Source organism: Canis lupus, chromosome 6 (genome assembly GCF_003254725.2).
Source record: "Canis lupus dingo isolate Sandy chromosome 6, ASM325472v2, whole genome shotgun sequence".
NCBI lineage: Eukaryota > Metazoa > Chordata > Mammalia > Carnivora > Canidae > Canis > Canis lupus.
Window position 1 is genome coordinate 48,505,346 of NC_064248.1, and position 17,096 is coordinate 48,522,441.

At 37.3% G+C, this 17,096-nt stretch overlaps 1 pseudogene; it reads right to left on the bottom strand.

Annotated features, from left to right (window-relative positions):
* Nucleotides 1-266: 266 nt before the first annotated feature.
* Nucleotides 267-382, bottom strand: LOC112641121 (U4 spliceosomal RNA; annotated as a pseudogene).
* Nucleotides 383-17,096: the final 16,714 nt, after the last annotated feature.

Genomic DNA, 17,096 nt, shown 5'->3' on the forward strand with positions numbered 1-17,096 from the left:
TCTGGGCGGCTCAGTCGGTTAAGTGTCTGCCTTTGGCTGGATCATGATCTCAGAGTCCTGGGAGGGAGCCCTAAGTCAGGCTCCTTGCTCAGGGGGGAGTCTGCTTCTCCCTCCCCCTCTGCCCCTCCACCTGCTCCGGCTCCTGCTCTCCCTCTCTCCCTCTCTCTCAAATGAATGAATGAATGAATGAATGAATGAATGAATGCTTTTTTTGAAAAGAGAAAGAGAGAATTTTCTGGTCATGCGTGTCTGCACATTACTACATCATGCCAAAGCATTTTCCAAAGCGTGCGGGCCAATGTTCACTGCCACCGGTGTTTGATTAGCAATAATCACACCTCGGATAAACCTCATTGGTACGATACTGCCACTGCGCAAAGCTTGCCACCAGTTTTTGAAAGCCTTTATTTTTCCACGTTCTTGCCTTGGAATTGTCCCACTTTTAAATTTTCTCCGACCTAGTGGATTTACAATTGTTTATCATTGAAGTTTTGATAGGCTTTATTTGATTCCCAGTGGAGTTGAATACCATTCTAAATGTTCATTGGTTATTTAGATTTCCTCATCTTCGAAGTCTCTTGCCCATTTTTCTATTTTTCTCTTTAGTCTTTTCTTTTAAAACTGATTTATAATAATTCTCTACGTATTATGAATATTTTGGTTAAAATTGTTGCAAATGTGTTCTCCCTTTCTGTGGTTGCCTTTGCATTAGCTTAGTGGTGTATGTCAATGAACAGAACTTCTTAATTTTAATGGAAATTGATCGATCTTCTTTTAGTTAATGCCCTTTGTGTCATGCTTAAGAAATAATTTCCTATGTAAGGTCATGAAGATATTCCCTTTATTATCTAGTACAAGCTTCATTGTTTTGTTTTTTTTTATATGTAAGTCTATAATCCACCTGGAATTGATTTTTGTGTTAGGTATGACAGGAAGTCCAATTTCATTTTCTATAAGAAAGATGTCCAACTGTCCCAGCACCATTTATTAAGAATACCAGACTTTCCCCCACTGCTCTGCAGTGTCACTTTGTCATAAATCAACTGTCTATATATGCCTGGTCTTTGTTTTTCTGGATACTCTATTCTGTTCATTCCCCTGTCTATTCTTGTGCTAACACTACATGGTATAACTTAATGTAGATTTATATTAACTTGGCTCTTCTTTAATCTTTGTAGTTTCATATAAACTTTAGAAGTAACTTTTTACATTCCACAAGAACGAAAACAAAACTAGTGAAATTTGTATTGGATTTGATTAAATCCATAGATTGATTTAGAGAAGAGAGACATTTTGGCAAATTTGAATTTTCTAATCCATGATCAATGTCTATTTCTCCATTTATTTCAGCATTTTTAGTTTATCTTAATAAAGTTTCATAGTTCTATCTGTATATTTACTTCTAGGTACTTTGATACTTTAATTAAGCACCTTATTTAAACTTCAGTTTCTACTTGCTGCTAGTATATATAATTACTTTTGCATATTGGTCTTTTAGAGTTACTCTGCTAAATGATCATTAGTTCTAATCACTTACCTGATTAGAGTTAAATTTTCTGCATATAATGTTACTATTTCATCCAAGAATAATACAAATTTTGTTTTTTCTTTCAAATGAATAAAAGTTTTATTCAGTTTTGCTATTGTTTTGGTGATTTAGTGTTTTTGTTTTTGATGTATCACACCAGATAATACCTCCAGGATAAAAAAAAAAAATCATATACAGCTAGTGATAGTGAGCAACCTTGTCTTGCTTTTAAACTAACAGGAAAATTCTATGAAGCTTTAGTATCAAACCATTAAACATTAAACGTGATATTGTTGTAGGTGTTTATTAAATACTTTTTATCAAATAAAAGAAGTTCCATTCCATTCCTACTTTGCTACTTTTTCTGAACTTGATGAAAATATTGAATTTTGACAAGTATCTCTGTTCATTTATTAAAATTACCATATTTTCCAACTTTTACTCTGCAAATGTAATAAATTTCATTCATTTTGTATATCAACCACATACTCCTGAAATAAACTCAACTTGGTCACAATACACCATCCCTTTTATTTATCACAGTATTAGATTTACTAATATTTTGTTTAGAATATTTTCATCTGGGATGCTTGGGTGGCTCAGTGGTTGAGCGTCTGCCTTCAGCACAGGGTGTGATCCTAGAGTCCTGGGATCGAGTCCCATGTTGGGCTCCCTGCATGGAACCTGCTTCTCCCTCTACCTGTGTCTCTGCCTCTCTCTCTCTCTCTCTGTCTCTCATGAATAAATAAATAAAATTTTTTTAAAAAGACTTAGAATATTTTCATCTATGTTTATAGGTGATTTTTGCCTATTTATTTTCTTGTCAAGTTCTTCAGATTCATTATTAAAGTCATGATAACTTCATGATACTATGAATTGTAAGACAAGTCTTTAATCTCTGGGAAGTTTGTAAAAGATAACAGTTACTTGTGTCAAAGCTTGACAGAAGTCAATAATTAAGTCACCTAGGCATGATATTTTCTCTATGGAAAGTTTTTAAATTATCTTTTCAATTTTTTATACAGTTATGCAATCATTCATATTTTCTATTTCTTTTTATGTCCATTTTGGTAAATGGTAATTTTCTAAGACTGTCTCCATTCTATTTGAATTTTCAGTGTTTTGTCATAAAATTGCTCATAATATCCTATCATCATTTTTTCTGATACTGCAGGATATGCAATAATATCCCATTTTTGATTCTTGGTCATTATTTTTCATGCTTTCATTGTTTTCCCTAACCAGTCTTGGAGGAGAAAAGAAAGCTGCACAAAGAATAGAATGGAGTTCCCTTGATATAATAAAAAGTATCTAATAAACAAACCCCTATACCACATGTTTTTTAATGGGTTTGGTTGATCCCCATTGTGTACTCCCTGATGCTGCCATAGTTTCATCTTGGGTATGTGAGGCATGTGCCAGAAGCTTCTACAAATGGTTACAACTGAGAGGTTGCCAGTTACCTTTCTCTTATTTTCAATTCTTCCTCATACACAACAGAACAAACTTTTCCTTTCAAGGAAAGCCAGGGACTTACTGATAAGATAATTGCATTCACTCAACAAGAAGGCCACTGCCCTTGACAACTCTCTGGTCCCCCAGCTCACTGGGCCATGTCCTGGGCCTGTGAGATGCATGAAGCCACAGGTTGCCAACCAGCAGAGTCAGCAGAAGATGGGAAATGACATGTGAGATCTCCATGAAGTACGTGTGGAAGATGGATGATCAGCTAATCTGCTGCAGAGCAAGAGTAGTGTGAACACTCTTGCAAAAAGTGGTTTTGTCATTATTTTTCAGTGCACATCTTAAATACATAATTATTTTATTGTTTTTCATTATTTTCCAATTTATAGCAAACCCTGTCGGCAATGAGTTCAGAAGAATGGAACTGTATGTTTAGTGAAAAAGTAAGTACTACGTAACTATCCCTGAGAAAGTGAATGAAAAATTGCCAAGATTTACCATCCTCTATGAAGGTAGTAGTGACATCACTGAACACGTAGACATAGATCTCCTGAAGAACGCTCAGAATCTATTTCAAAAGTGGGTAAGAAGACTGAGTTATGAAATAATAATCCAATACGTGAAGCTGCAGAAAGTGCATTTAAACAAGACTGTGAAGCTTATCTTTTCATTTAGAGCAAAGGCCTGTTCTTCTAAATTAATTTCAACTCATTTTGATTTCAGGCTTTTCTTGGGTATCTTCAAAATGCAAGGCAATATCTGTAAATGTGTGAGCTCCATTAGCAACAACAGACCCTTCCAATCCATCAAGTGATGCCAGTTTCATGGTATTTTACAGTATTTTCAGTTACTTTAAAGAGAAATAAGTTAGCGGTACCTGGGTGGTTCAGTGGTTGAGCATTGGTCTTTGGCTCAGGTTGTGATCCCAGGGTCCGGGGATTGAGTTCCGTAGCAGGCTCCCTGTAAGAGCCTCTGCTTATGTTTCTGCCTCTTTCTCTCTGTCTCTCATAAATAAATAAATAAATAAAATCTTTTAAAAAGAGAGAGAGAAAAAATAAGTTAATTCCACTAATGTTTTTATTTTCTCATCCAGTTCAAGAAATTAAGAGTAAAGCTTTTGGAAGATCATTATGTCACTGGAGAATGACCTGGCATTGTTGAGCCTGGTATTGAAAATTGTTTAAAATTAATGATCATTAAAATATTAGTTTTATGGTGGTAATACACAAAATTTGGTGTTGTAAGGCATCATGGTAAAAAATGGTCTTACAAATATAATAAACACACTGAGATTTTAGTATGTGTGTACCTATATTAGTAAACTTCACCTATTTTGTGTGTGTATATATATGTATATATATATTTACAAACTTATTAAATAAAATTAGCAAACTTGACTATATATTTGAGTCAAAATTTAAATAAATTTAGGAAATTTGAACTGTTACCTATAATAAATATTACATATCATGTGTTATATAATATAAGGCATATTATGTGTAATTTTATAGTATATAATAATATATAATAAATATGATATATGTAATAATATAGTTATATAATATATTATGTATTATGTTATACATTCTATTATATTCATTGTTATATTATGCATTATGTATTGTATTATTTCTTATATATATAAAATAGGTCGTTTGCTAAATTGTTATTCAAATCTTATATAATCTTGCAAGATGTTTTCAAGAGTCTTCATGTTCTATCAATTACTGAGAAAGACATATTAAAATGTCTTGTTATGACTGTAAATTTGTCCATTTCTCCTTACAGTTATGTTAGTTTTTATTTTGCAAGTTTCAGTACTGTTACTATGTGAATAAATGTAGATTTGTTTATCTTCAAGAAAAAAAAGAACTGTTTACCTTCTTACAAAATTATCTTCTTACAAAAATTGAACATTTATCAGAATGAACATTTATCAGAAGCAGATTCTCCACTTCTAGTAATGGTTTTCAACATTTCTGTAGTTTTGATGTTTAGGTATGTTTTAAATGACATTATGTTATTTTATTTTTTATCCAGTGTGTCAAACTTCAATTTTTAAACTAAAGGACTCGGCCCATTTAGGTTAGATTAAATTTAACACATATTTGAATGTAAATGACCATCTTATTATGTACTATTTGTCCTATCTATTTAATGTTCCTGTTTAACTCCTCTCCTACTTTCCTTCGGATTGAGAATTTTTTTATTATTCTATTTTCTCCTCTACTGCTTTGGAGATTTTATGCCCTTTTTCTATTATTTTTGGGAAATTACATCATACATTGTTGACTCCCCAATATAAGGAATACTAAGAAATATCTTAGTACATTTATCCCTCCCCCATTCATATTATATTATCATTGTATACTTTAATTACATAGATAATTATAGCTAAATACTATATGTTAATAGACATATATATCAATTATATTTACATATATTATGTGGCTATATTATATGTTATATGCACATTATATGTATGTTATATATTATTATACTCCATGTATGTCATTTTAAACCTCACAAGATATTTTATTATCATTTTATTTGGCCGATATTCATTCAGACTTACTAAATGTTTGCCCTTTTGTTGTTTTTATTCTTCCCTTCAGCTCTAGCTTTCTGTTTCTTTTCTTCTGCCTAATTAACACTCTTTAGTATTTCCTTTACTGTAGGTATGCTTGTAGCAAACCACCTCAGTTTTTATCAGCTGTTAATATCTGCATTTCAAATCATTATTAAATGATATTTTTAGTGGATACAAAAGTGGTTAGTAGTTTAAGTTGGCTGGCATTTCAGCACATTAAATTTATCATTTTATAGTCTTCCATTTTCCATTAATTCTGGTCAGAAGTCAGCTCGAAGTCTTACTTGTGTACCTATTTTAAAGGTAATTTGTCTTTTTTTGTTCTCTGACTATTTTTAGGATTTAAAAATATTTTTTTCTTTGTCTTCAATTTTCTGAAGTTCCACTCTAATGTATCTAATTGTGAATTTATTTTTATTTATCATCCTTAAGATTTGTTAGGGTTTCTGAACCTGTGTATTTCATCAGTTGGAGAAAAATAGAATGGCACAAGATAAAGATAAAAAAAATCAACAAGTATCAAGTGTGAAAAAGCTACGAAGTTATGATAAATCACAACTTCATGACTTTTATTTGAAATGCAATGAGATGCCTTCAAAATATCTTAAGCAAAGATGTCATACGGCAAATTGCATTTTAAAAGCTATTCTGGGGGCACCTGGGTGGCTCAGTTGGTTAAGCATCTGTCTTAAGCTCAGGTCATGATCCAGGGTCCTGAGATTGAGCCCCACGTGGAGTCCTCTGCTCAGAAGGAAAATCTCCTACTCCCTCTCTCTGCCCCTCTCCCCTGCTTGTGCTTTTTGTCTCTCTTTCTCTTTCTCAAATAAATAGTTCCTCTCTTTTAGGTAAGAAATATTAGAGAAACAAAGAATAGAAACAAGGAGACCCAGTGGAAGTTATTGCAGTTGTCCAGACAAGCTATAAAGTGGCCTGTTCTAGGGCATTGTCAATGAAGATGAAGAATAGTGGACATACTCAAAATATATTTTACAAGTTAAAAAAAAGAAGCTGATAGGCTGCTTACAAGATTTAGGGAAAGAGAATATCATGAATGACTATTGTTACTCTGACTTGAGTGATTTGATGGAGCCAGTTACTAAGATGGGAAGGAACAGAAGTAGAACAGATGACGAATATAAACAATTCAAACTTTTGATTTGGAAGTATCGTTGAGACATCCAAGTGAGATGTCAGGTTGATATAATAGATAGATGAACTAGAGATAGATATAGACAAATGGGTGAATAGATAGATAAATAGATATTGACTGAAATTCAAAGAATAGTTGAGTTTGAGATAGAAATGTAGCATTCCGCAGTATAATAGATGGAATTTAAAGTCATGGATATATATTATAATACCTAGAAGAAAATATAACTAGAGGAGAAAAGAAGTTCCAAGACTGAGTCCTGAAAAGCTTTAAGATTTAGATGTCAGGTATAGGAGAAGTACACTAAGAAGTAGACAAGGAGGAAAATCATGAGATTGTGATGTCTTAGCCACCAAGAGAGGAGAATTTCCACATAAAGAAAATGTCCACTGTGTGGAAGGATTCTAGAGATCAAGTAAGTTGAAGGCAGATAAACAACCTTTTAAGTGAGTCACATAAAGGCCCTTGGTGTCCCATACAAGAATATTTTCAATGCAATCAAGGTGCAGAAGTTAAGCTAAAGTTTTTAGTTTAAAAAATAATTGAAAACTGAATTAATTATACTTTTCTATAATGTCACTATTATTTTGAGATTATTTCTATCATAGCACTTCTTATTTTATAATACAGATAACCATTCTCCTTTCAGAATCTAATGTCAGGGGCAGCCTAGTGGCTCAACGGTTTAGTGCCACCTTCAGCCCAGGGTGTGATCCTGGAGACCTGGGATCAAGTCCCACATCAGGCTCCCTGCGTGGAGCCTGCTTCTCCCTCTGCCTGTGTCTCTGCCTCTCTTTTTCTCTGTGTTTCTCATGAATAAATAAATAAAATCTTAAAAAAAAAAAAAAAAAAAAAGAGGGATGCCTGTGTGGCTCAGTGGTTGAGCGTCTGCCTTTGGCTCAGGGTGTGATCCCAGATCCTGGGATCGAGTCCCACATCAGGCTCCCTGCATGGAGCCTGCTTCTCTCTCTGCCTGTGTCTCTGTCTCTCTCTCTGTGTCTCTCATGAATAAATAAATAAAATCTTTAAAAAAAAAAAAGAATCTAATGTCATATGAGCTAGATCTATATCTCACAGATCCCTATGTCCTATAAAGCTGACACATGATAGGTTTTCAATTTAAGTTTGTTGAATAAACAAATTGGGGAGTGAATTAGTCTAATTAATTAATTAGTTAATAAATTAGTTCCCTAAAGCAAGCTACCTAGGGAAAAATGGGAATCAAAGGGGCAATTAAAGGAGCTGGCCTATGTCATGTTACAATTTTGCTTCTTTAGGCCAATATATTAGTTAATCTAAAAGAAATGGATAAATTTCTAGAAACATATAACCTATCAAGACTGACTGATGAAGAAATAGAAAATCTGAACAGAACACTTATGAATAAAGATTGAATCAGTAATCAAAACCTCCCACCAATAGAAGCCCAGGACCTGATGATTTCATTGGTGAATTCCACCAAACATTTAAGAAGAACTAAAGCCAATTCTTTTCAAACCCTCCCAAAAAATTGAAGAGGAGAAATGACTTTCAAACTCATTTTACAATTCCCACATCCCCCTAATACAAAAGCCAGATGAAAATACTACAAGAGTCAATATTCACGATTAACCTAGATGCAAAAATCCTCAACAAAATATCAGCAAACCAAATTCAACAACACATTAAAAAGATCATACCTAGATCAAGAGGGACTTATCCCTAGGATGTAAGGATAGTTTTAAAATGTGATATACTACATAAACAGAATAAAGAATAAAAATCATATGATAATCTGAATAGATACAGAAAAAGCACTTGACAAAATTCTACAGCAACATTACCTGATTTCAAAATAAACTATAAAACTATAGTAATCCAAACAGCATGACACTGGCATAAAAACAGACATCTAAACCCATAAAGCCAAATAGAGAGTTCAGAAATAGATCCATGTATTTATGGTCAATAGATCTTCAAAAAAGATGCCAAGGACACACAATGAGGAAGGGACAATGTCTTCATTGAGCATGGAGCTCATGACCCTGAGATCACGACTTGAGAGGAAACTAAGAGTCAGATGCTCAACTGACTGTGACACCCAGATGCCCCTATTTTAGAATGTATTTTTAAAAATATTCAGCCCCCAAAGTCTGGAGGGAATGTTGGACTCTTCCCAGGGGAACCATCAGCAATGCCCTGTGCTTCTCTGATGATTTGTCTCCTCTCCCTCATACCATAGAATTTTTATCTACCTGTATATCAGAAAAGCTCACTCTGACCCACAATATATTCCTCCAAATCTGCACTTTGGGCATAAATTCTGCCTACTGATCTCAGGGCTAAGGCCTCTGATGCTCAAATTCCAGATTCTTGCAACTCATGAACCAGAAGCTTCTCTCTTACTTTAGAAATAGGCTCTAAAACCCTTCCCAAGAGGCACCTGGGTGGCTCAGTCAATTAAGCATCTGCCTTTGGCTCCGGTCCTGATCCCAGAGTCCTGGGATTGCGCGTCACAGCAGTCTCCTTGCTTAGCTGGGAGCCTGCTTCTCCTTCTTCCTCTGACCCTCCCCCTGCTTGTGCTCTCTCGTTCTCTCTCTCTCTCTCTCTTTCAAAAAAAAATAAAATAAAATATTTAAAAAATAATAATAAATAGATAAAAATCAAAACCCACCCTGAGCTAATTAATGACCTTGACTACATGGAAGAAGGTCAAGAGTTCAAGATACAAAGAGGTAGGGAGACGCACATGTCAAAACAGCTAAAATATTCATTGGAATATGATAATCTTATAGCTATCAGACTGTGTTCTACTAGAACCTTAAGACATAATTACATTTTCTAAACATGATTCTTAAATTGCCACATTATTTGCTAATATAAATGTAACACACATAATTTATTAATAGAAACAAACTACACTGAAGTCTGCCTTTATGCTTGTTGGGATGAACAATCTCTAGCCAGTAAATCACTGAAACCTCCAGAAGCAAATTGTTGGAGACCTGTCAAGTCCTCTGAGACTCTCCAGAGTTTCCTTAAGAAAGAGTTTTCTCCCTGGGGCTCCATTCAGCTGGGAGCATGGAGAGGGTCACAGAAAGGGCACAAGAATTGCCACCAGACATACTTGGTTTTCAATCCTAACCCTACCATGTTCTTGTTGTGAGAAACTAAGAAAGTTACACAGTTTCTCAGAACTTACTTCTCATATGTTAAAAATAAATAAATAAATAAATAAGAAGAAGAAGAAGAAGAAAAGGGAATAACACCCCCTGCCTCTCATGGTTATTTGAGAATCAATGACATACTGTCTCAGTAGAACACAACAGAGGGCCAGACATGGGCTAAGTACTAAGTGAACGACAGTCACCCTTCCTTGTCTTTCTTTCAACCAGTCTCCAAACCTCATAGAAAGGACTGTTCCAGGGGCACCAGGGTGGCTCAGTGGTTGAGCGTCTACCTTTAGCTCAAGTGGTGATCCCAGGGTCCTGGGATGGAGATTCACATTGGGTTCCCTGCAGGGAGCCTGCTTCTCCCTCTGCCTATGTCTCTGCCTCTCTCTGTGTGTCTTTCATGAATAAATAAGTGAAATATTTAAAAGAAGAAAAAAAGAAAGAGAAGAAAGAAAGGAAAGAAAGAAAGAAAGAAGAAGAAAGAAAGAAAGAAAGAAAGAAAGAAAGAAAGAAAGAAAGAAAAGAAAGAAAGAAAGAAAGAAACTGTTCCAGCTCATAGTGAATCCCAGCTTCCACAGAAGGTACCCTATCTACAACCACATATGCTCAAATATAGAAAAGGCATGTTTTGTGCATATGTTTGGTGCCCTTAATTGTATCTTCTTCTAAATAGCTTCTCCACCTCTACCCTGCCCTCTCATTTGGAAGTCCTTCACAGGGTTCCGATTGGCTCTGACCCTAAAACAACTTACTTTTGCTTCTGATAGTCCATTACAAAAAAATAAATAAATAAATACACATTTTTATAGAATATAATAGAGAGGCTGCCAGCAAAAGGGAGAATCTGACATAAGACTCAGCCTGCCGCAGTTCCCCGTCAGCCACACTACAGAGCACGTCATGCATAATAAACAGCTGCTTTTTAGCCTGATGGAGCATGCAGAAAATATGAAATGATGGGATGCGGCTACAGACCAGTCGCAGGGGAATGTGCCGGGGTGGGGGGGACCGAAACGTGGGTGCCACTGACGGAAATGCCAGAAATCAATTCTGACCAGCACACATTTCTTTATCAGGCAACCTGTGGGAGATGACAAAGCACAGGTCCACTCGGCCCTTCAGGGAAGAGGACCACTGTCCAGAGCGTGCTCCTCCATCAATTGGTAACAAATCTACTTTCCTCCACCTGGGGATGCTACTAAATACACATATAACATGGATAAAAGTAAATTATCTGGAAAGCTTATTTTTCATGTTAAATTAGCAAGGATATATGAGGATTCATTTCATGGCTTTAATCCATGCATCCCCCTCCCTTCTCTTTTTCTGAAACAGACCAAATTTCTCTTTGTGACATTATCTGTCTTGGGAGCATTTGTTACAGCACGAAAACGGGAACTGGTCGGCCAGCAAGCCAGAAGGGGCAGATGATGTAAACCCCATAAGGCAAAAGTGAGTGTGGGAGAGAATCCGAGTTCACACTCCTCTCCTCTGACCGCTACTGCATTTCCTGAAAGACCATCAAAATTGCCTCATCTATGGCAGTTCGAGGGTAGTGATCCCCACATTCCAGCAGAGAGAACAGAAGTTGCCAAGTACATGTCAATTGCTAATGCCTTTCCTAATAGTATTTTAACCCTTTCTTTTCAGAATACAATACTTCTGTGATTTCATTTTGTCCTGTTCCATGATGACTTTCTGATCCAACTGTGACAGAATGTCACGGAATAACATCCTGCTGGAATCGTCAAATTAGAGTATGTGCCTCAGATTATGTCTAGCCAAATTAAAGTTGAGCATTTCATAGGAATAAAACCCTCTCCGATGACCTAGGTATTTCCCATCTTCCAATTCTTTATGTTTGGTATTTCAGGTCAATTCTTATTTCCTCGCACAATCCAAGTAATTGCCACAATTCCCGGTTTTACTTTGCTGGTATTCACACAAAGTAAGCAGACAATTTACAATAACCCACCACAACCAGTTAAAGCTGGTTCTACATCCAGTGACCTTACTGTCCGAACCAAAACTGGGACACATGGGATGCCAGTGAAATAGATTGCTTTCCATCCAGTCTATACCCCTGAATCAGGCTCAGCTTCCATCAAATGAGTCCTCAAAACTGCCACTGGGATTATCTTCCTAAAATTGAAATCTTATCAAGTCACAGCCCTGCTTTAAACCTTTTGACATCTTCCTCTTTCTCTGTAGGATGAAATCTAAACTTGTTGGTCGAGCAAGCAAAGCTCCAAATAGCCTGGGGCAAGCCATCTCTTTCATCGTTCCATCTCATAAACCCTCTCAACCAGCCATTCTGCACTTTTCAGCAGGTCTTTCTTTTCTTTTTTTATTTTTAAAGATCTATTTATTTATTCATGAAAGACACAGAAAGAGAGAGACAGAGGCAGAGACATAGGCAGAGGGAGAAGCAGGCTCCTCGCAGGAGCCCGATGTGGGACTCGATCCTGTACCCCAGGATCACGACCTGAGCTGAAGGCAGCCACCCACTGGCTGAGCCACCCAGGTGTCCCTCTCAGCAGGTCTTAGCATGGCCCTTCCTAGATTGCATATTTTTGCACCTGTTATCCTGTCTGTGGAAATACTGTTCCCCGTACCCCCACCCATACCCCTACTTATCCTTTAAGACAAACTCAAGTGTCCCCTCTGAATATCTTTCCTAGACCCTCCCATGCAATCAGGTGTTTCTGAACAACTTATTTGTCTCTCTATCAAAACATGTACACATTTTATCTATTTATGTGTTTAGGTGTCTCCTCAGCTGAAACTTACCATAATTTTAAATAAAGTGCACCAAGAGATAACTCCAAGTTATAACTGTCTGCTGTTTGCTGGAGTCTCTGTTTTGATCTAGCACTAGCTGTGTTCTATTGTGGTTAAGACTACCACTTGGGGGAGATGTTGTAAAGATGGTACCAGCACTGAATGGGCAAGGGGACAGTAACCTTTAATAACTCTATTTTAATAATCTTCCAAGCCTAAGATGATAAGTGTACAGGAATAGAAATAATCAGTGTGGAGACAGTTCAGTCGTTTCATCAATAACCAGCACCTGCAAAACCAGGGTTTCCATCGAGTCTCACTGTGTAGAAAGGCAGTGTATATATGGCTCATTCATTAGGTTGAAACTCCACACTCAACATAGCTTGGTAAGGTTTAATAGGTATGACTGATTTATCTCTTGAAATATAATTACAAAGACTATCATTCCCTTTTTCGTTGGTAATTTAAACAGTTTAAGGAGGTGAATGTATTGGGGAAGTGTGAGAAGTTAGGGTTCATTTGGATAGTGCTAATTCCAAAGAGAGCACAATAATAACAAAAAGGCTTTCTTTTCCTTCCACAGAAGTTCTCTTTGAACACAAATATTAACTCTAGGCGAAATGCTTTGGCTCAAACATTTAAACTCCTGCTGACAACCGGAGTCAATGGCGGACTGATGTCATGCCAAAGGACATGCAGTGTAAGCCCTTAACTCAGAGCTTCTAAGGCTAATTAGACAGAACAATTATACCAAGCCACATCCAGTTCTGGGATCTGTACGCCAACTCCAGAATCTGATAACAACTATGTACGGTGTCACATCTTCGGACCTGACCTGAGACAAAGAATAAAATACTTTGAAAAGAATTCCTAAAGAACAGAAGAGGATTCAGTTGACTTGACTCTTCACAGACATCTAAAACAAAGAGAGAAAGAGAGAGATAAAAGGGTTACTGTGCCTTCAACAAGCAAATCTTTCTCATTTCTCAATTTTTATCCACTTGATTTACAAGTTATTTTTTCCCCTCTCCTCCTGGCAGTAGAACAATAAAAACATAAGCCTCTTGTATTCAGTTTCTAGTATAATGCAATACAGTGCCAACATTTGTTCCCAGAGCTCAAGACCCCATACCAGCCCTGGGATCCCCACATGTGCTCTCTCCAATAACCATGGGCCCTGGAATTTAGGAAAGGTGCTGTCAGCTGACCTAGGCTGTTCTCACCCTTGCCCAGGGTCTGAGGCCAGTCCTGTCCTCAGTGCCCTCCTCACACATGGGGGATACTGATCTATTTGATTCTAAATCCCAGTTTCCCATAAGCTTTGGTGACTTGGACTAGAATCCTGCTCCACCTCTTCCTCCTGGGGAGCCTGCATACCACCAGTTTGTCCTGCAGGGAGGTTAACAGAGTTTTTCCAGAAGCAATCATCTAAACCAAACCTCCATCATCCAAAAAAGCATAGCCAAGAGGTAATCAGAAAATAAGTTTCTAGGAGAAGAGAGGTATCGGAGATCACTGATCACAGCATCTGCTGAAAATTTCTTATCATCTCCAGACAGCCAAAATTATCAAAATAATGGGCCCATTATAAAGTTGCTCTTTTTCTTATCAGTACATTTGAAGAAAACGACAGGCCTTGGTCCTACGGTGCTCATTCAGCTATGGAATTCAGTTCACCAGAAGCTCTACAATTTGAGTGTTCTAACTGCCTCTTTCCAGAATCATTGAAAAGTCATTTATTTAGTGCTGATATGGGAACCAGATAGAAGTGGTTCTGAGATAAATATTACTGGGGCCAATTTATTTTAATGTGAAGTATGTTAATACTAATAGCTTTTCAAAAGTATAAACACGGAGAGCTTAGGGAGCAAGCTGAAGCAATCTTGTATCAAATAAATAACCATGTCCTTTGACCTACTTTTCCATAGAAACAGTAGGAACTCAAGTCGCGCATCCCGAGAAAGCAGCAGAGGCCACAGTGGCATCTGGTATCCCAAACCTAGCCTGTTTCACTCCCTTCTTACAATTACGGTTCTGTTTGCCCTTATCCTAGTGATAAGAGCCAGAATAAAATCTCAAAATCAAATGTTAAAACCCGACATTATTTATAGCTGCCCAATTTCTTAATACGGCTCCATTAGATTTCATTCAATTGTATGTGACTGGGAAAATTAAGCACAAAGCATGATTTTCAATCTACTCCTCTAGTATCTGGGGTGCTTTCCTGCAATTCAACATGTGTGCACTTTCTTTTTGGTGGAAAAAAAAAATACAAAGATGGATGGCATCACCTGAAAAGTAAAAGAAGTGAGGGCCTCTACGCCCGTGGAGGCAGTTTAATCACCTGCAAGCAGTTTATCATTCAACATAATAACACAGGGCCTTAAAAAGCCTGCTCTGACACTCTCATTTGTCCTGTGATAGAGTGCTCACTGCATGGGAATTTAATATCCCCAATGCAATCAAACTTTGCAGGGCACAAAATGTGCCCATCATCCGTAAGCTGGAAGTCACAGTACAACCCACTTCAGCGACCAGGGGAAGGCCAGCGTCGGTTTCCCACAGGGAGGTCTTAACCCCACTTTACACATAAGACTCATTTCTGGATGCCCAGGCCCCACCTCAAAGTGCATGATGCCAGGACTTGGACATTTTTTTCCAGAGCTAAGGCAGATGGTTCTGACATAGAGCTGCATCGAGAATCACAGGGATGCGGTGCTGACCTTTTAGCACCACTGCTGGTGCATTGTTTTGAAATTCTGTCCAAGGGTTGGTGAACCCTGCTTTCAAGAAAACGAAGCTGGCCCCATTTGAGGAGGTGTGCGATGCAGGTGGGCAGCACCCCCTCCCCGGAAGTTCTCTGATGGGGTATAAATCTGCCTTTCATAGAAACAAGCAAATCTGCTGCCTGTTCCTGATTCGCCTGGGACAAAATATCTTGTTCCAGGGAAAGTAGGTGCTATTATCCTCATTTTATAAATAAAGAAATGGAAAATCTAAGTTTCATACTACTGGCTTAAAAAGTAGCTGGCTCAAGGCAAGATTAGAATGTCCTATTTCTAAGCATATTTTTTTTTAATTTTAATGCATTTCCTATTGTGTTATCTTCACATATGAATAAAATTTCAGGGTTAGGAAAACAGGATGTCCTCTTTAAAAAAAATAAAAAGTAGTTTATTTTAGAGCAGTGGTTCTCAAAGTGTAGTCCCTGAATGAGCAGCGTGAGAGAATCACTTGGGAATTTGTTAGAAATGCAAATTCTCAGTCCTCGCCCTAGATCTTGAGAATCAGAACCTCTGGGAGTAGGGTCAGCCCTTCAGGCAATTCTGAAAGTTTAAGAACTACTCTTTTAGACAAAAGCCAAACCATAAATCCCTTCCCCAAATTCTTGTTGAAATAGGACCCCATACAAATATTAAAAAAAAACAAAAACAAAAAACCCAGAGGTAAAACTAGAGAGATGAAGTCGTTTTCACAGAAAACTAGCAGAGGTGGGGTCTTTTTGGCTAGAAAATAATCATTGGACACTTATGGGAAATCACCCCCAAATCACATTTCTTTTTTCTCTTGAAGAAAGAAAGTATTTAAGTAAAAGAGCAAGCAAGCAGAAACAGTTTTTAAAAAAATATGTTGGATTTATGGGACACCTGGGTGGCTCAGTGGTTGAGCATCTGCCTTCTGCTCAGGGTGTGATCCCTGGGTTGGAGATGGAGTCCACATGAGGCTCCCCATAGGGAGCCTGCTTCTCCCTCTGCCTATATCTCTGCTTCTCTCTGTGTCTCTCATGAATGAATGAATGAATGAATGAATAAATAAATCTTTAAAAAAAAAAAGAAAATATATTGAATTTAAAAATATATATATAATTCTCTGGCAAGGAAGATACTAGGGCTTCATTAGGTCCTCAAAGTAGCAGAAGATATGGAAAAAGACCCCAGGGAGAGTGATGGGCAAGTTTACCAAACTTATTTCCCTTTCTACTTGGGTACACAGTCAGCCTACATTCCCAAGCCTCCCTGCAATGGCCCTAGGACTGAGCTCTGACCACAGAATGTGAGTGGAAAGGGTGGGCACTACTTCTACAGTGCTTGTAGTCCAATCAATGCAAAAAGCCTCCTTCATAAGGCCTTCTTTTCTCTCATCTCCCACTGACTGGCTGCAAGCAAAAGATTAGCATAGGCCCCACAGCTCTAGCTGGAGACTACTAGATAGAGGGGTTCTGAGCTCATGGATCACATTCGAGAAAGCTGCTGGCCACCCACTTGCACAGAAATACTATGTGAATGAGACTTCAATTCCATTGGGCTAAGCCAGTGAAGTTTGGGGATCATTATAGGCAGCACCTACCATGTGCCATTTAAGGCTTTACCACAGTAATTAAAACAAACAAATATTTAGCCAAAGCAGCAACTTTCATTCCCTGTTCTGAAG